The sequence below is a fragment of the Pteropus alecto genome, unplaced genomic scaffold (genome assembly GCF_000325575.1).
Source record: "Pteropus alecto unplaced genomic scaffold, ASM32557v1 scaffold72, whole genome shotgun sequence".
In the NCBI taxonomy this organism is placed as follows: domain Eukaryota; kingdom Metazoa; phylum Chordata; class Mammalia; order Chiroptera; family Pteropodidae; genus Pteropus; species Pteropus alecto.
In genome coordinates this window covers 13,262,952-13,266,618 of record NW_006436811.1, presented here as the reverse complement: position 1 = coordinate 13,266,618, position 3,667 = coordinate 13,262,952, and the positions used below count along the sequence as shown (strand labels likewise).

At 29.6% G+C, this 3,667-nt stretch overlaps 1 pseudogene; it reads left to right on the top strand.

The window, feature by feature from the left end:
• Positions 1–3,283: 3,283 nt before the first annotated feature.
• Positions 3,284–3,402, top strand: LOC112481477 (annotated as a pseudogene).
• Positions 3,403–3,667: the final 265 nt, after the last annotated feature.

The window sequence follows — 3,667 nt, the reverse complement described above, 5'->3', positions numbered from 1 at the left end:
AATTGCTATGTGTGTTCATATAATGAGTAAAACCTAATATGTGGCATGTTCCTTTCTTTTTAGGCTGAAAAAATATTTTATCATTAAAATATAAGAAGGTTAGTACACAAATTTTTTGATATCTTTACAAGTATACATGACCATTAAAAAAAAATTATTATTTCTCACTCATTAGCTCTGTCCAACTGTGTTTTAAGTTGGCAAATAAATGAACTCCAGACTATTGAAATATTACATGTTACTTTTAATCCACGCAAGACTGAAGTTACAATTGATGTTTTTATTTCTCTTGTTTCCAAAGGGCTATTGTTAAACATGTCTACTGTTCTTTTCTTCAAAGTTTTGCATATTCTTAACAGAAAAGACTTATTCTTGAGATCTATTTATCATCAATTCATTCTGTATTTAGTACAAATCAGGGTTGAGAGACATAGAAAAATATAGAGTGACTAACAGAAAAACAGAAAGAGAAGAAGGGAGGGGCAGAGAAGAGATATAGAAGTATTAGACTACAGTGGTTAAGAAATAAGTCACCAAATTCAAAAACAAGTAGTTTTGGATTTTTACCATGTAATTTTCCAGCTTTTTAAAATTGGTCCAGAGACCTAATCCTCTGAAATTCTTTCTTTTAAAAAATGTGTATGATACATTTTCCTACTTCACAAATTTTTTTGTGCGTAATAATCAAATGAATTAATCCATGTGCAGCATGAACCACAGTGCCTGTCACAAAACACACTGTTGATAAATGCTAGCTATTATTATTATATATGATTGTGGAATACAAAATAGATGCAATGACAATATGCTTCTAATGTGTAAAACTATTACTGCTCTTAGGTGAAAAGAAAAAGGGTAGAGTACTTATAGATGAGACTTAATCTATGATTTCTAGTTTTGTGCAATATATGCTTGTGGGAATTTCTGGTATGAGCTAGGCACACTACTAGGCAGTAGCATTGGGATACAAAGAGGGATTACAATTTAGTTTGGAAGAGAGAAAGAATTATGATTAAATATGCTAAAGTACTGTGGTCAAGGTATAAAGACGATACCATGGAAGCACATAGAATGTGTTTAACATTGGCATTAGGAGGCGATTTCTCTGAGATGATCCTTGAAGACTGAAAGAATTGTTAGTACAGAACTCTGTAAGGATGTAGGAAATATTAGAACAGTGAGAAAGCTTCTAAATAATGTCATCACTTTTGCAAAGACCTTGATATGTGTCAGAACATAGCATTTTGGTGACTGCAAGGAATTCATCACTAAATTCAGGATCAGATAAAAGGTGAGAGCCAGACAGATTATTTTACTTCCAATAAAATATTTCTGGTAAATCATCTGTATATATCAGTGAAAGTTAGCGCCTGTGGCATATTCCCCATAATTTTCCACATTGCATCATTTTAGAACACCATTTTACTGGACAAGTACTAAATTTTCTGATGAATCTTAATGAAGTATATTATACAATAAATAGTTTATTACTTCTCAAATGTCTTGCCAATGGGTATTTATTTGAAATGAAATTATATTTTGGAAACTCCAACATAGCGTCTTTAAATAGGATGAAATTTAGTAAAGTGTAGCTTAAATAACCAGCTTGTTGTCAATATGCATATTATTTTCAAAATTTTGATTGAAATCGTGCCATAGTAAATATATTTTTTCTTGGATAACTTATTCTGGCCAGAGTTAGAACAGAACTTATTTATGTAAGTATAATTACTTGGACTCTGAACTACAGAAAAATCCTAATAGAAAAAGTTATCCTGTTACTCACATTCTGCGTGACATGTAGCTGCATCTGTAATGCCAATGGCATTGCTGACTTCCATTTTCACTCAAGTGCACACATTATTAAAATAAAAGTACTTTATTTTTTTATGGTATTGCATTAAGGGTAGCTCATCTTTAATATGTAGCCTTTCCTCATTACAGTAAGCATATATCAATTAATATTCTTTAGTATTAGAATAGTTACTCCATGACAAAACATATACTGATTTCCAAAGAAAAATAACACAACTTTTAAAGGAGAATCATTTTGTTGAAGCCTAATAGAGTCTTATTTTAATCTTTTTCCTCAGTTAAGAGACTTCTGCAACAACATTTCTTCAGAAGCCACAATTTTTTTTTTTCAGTTAATGAATGTTTCTCAGCATGTGTGCGAGGTATTCTGAGACAATGACTAACATTATGGAAAAAATAATCAATTATGCATGGCTGAAAGGAATAACTACTAAGCAACTTAAGCATTAAAAAGTCATCTGATTTAAGGTAAATGTAATGGAATGAAAATCCAATTCTCGGTTTATCTGACTGATTAAATAAAGAAAGTGGCCAATGATACAGATTAGAAAGAATTTTCATATTGAAGGTATAGCAAACCAACAAATATATGTTTATGTAGAATTTGTTACCTGTAATATCAACGTCTGTGTAATCTCTATTCTAAGTAATTTTTTCTACTTTTTCCCCTGTGCTGGAACCACAAATGAGCAGAAAGATCACATCAACTTTAAGCACAACTTTAAAATATAAACAAAGCCTGAAAGAAATCAATGAAGTATGTCTTAGCTTTCTTTTTCTATTCCAATTTTCTGAACCTCTGATTTCCTCATTTATTTTTATTTTCTTGTATTGTATATATCTTTCCAAACCACTTTAAATATTTTCCTTAAATTTTCTACTTGGGGTAAAATATGAAAATACAGTACTATGTATGTTTGAAGCTTTAATAATTTAATAAATAATTTAAAAATAATTAGTTTATATTTAAAATAACTTATGTTTGCAAAGACCTGAACATGTTAAAACATTTACATGTATTGTTTAATTTTCTCCTAACCTTCAAGAGTTTATATAACCATAACATTTAGATTATAGTAATAATCTAAATGTACACTGTATGTATTAAAGAACATATACATAAAATTAATAGCTTCATATCTGGGTTATAATTACTTTTTGATACATATCAGTGTCTACAGTTATTGTTATTTATGCAATAATAATCACAGGAAGAGAAGTAAAAATTTGAGTTGAAGAACAAAAAATATAAATTTAAACGAAATAAAATAAGAGAAGGAAACATAGTATAGAAGATATGTTTTAAAAATAAATTATGTCATGACCACCAAAACTAAATTTTTAACTAAAGAATTACTGTTAATAATATAAATTATAGAGGGGAAGAGGAGGGAGGAGGGGGAAAGAGGGAAGGGAAAGTAGGCGGGGGAAAAATGTTTAAATCATTTCTTCAAGTAAAAAAATTAATTACTACATCCATGTCACCCTGAACATGCCCGACCCCATCTGATCTCGGAAGCTAAGCAGGGTCAGGCCTGGTTAGTACTTGGATGAGAGACCACCTAGGAAGACCAAGTGCTGTTGGCATTTGTAAAAAAATAAATAAAAATAATTAATTAATTAAAAATAAAAATATAAATAAATAAATAATATAAATTTTAATGACAATTTAATGGCCTAAATCAAATAAACAGAATAATTATGACTAGAGAAAATATCATAATAGAGTTTTCCTTGGTTGTAAAAATGTCTTTAGAAACTTTGCCCTTGAACTTGAATTCTCATCTGTATTTTGGAAGAATCTGTAGAGATATCATAGTTGACAATAACATTCTGGAAATGCAAAAATGAA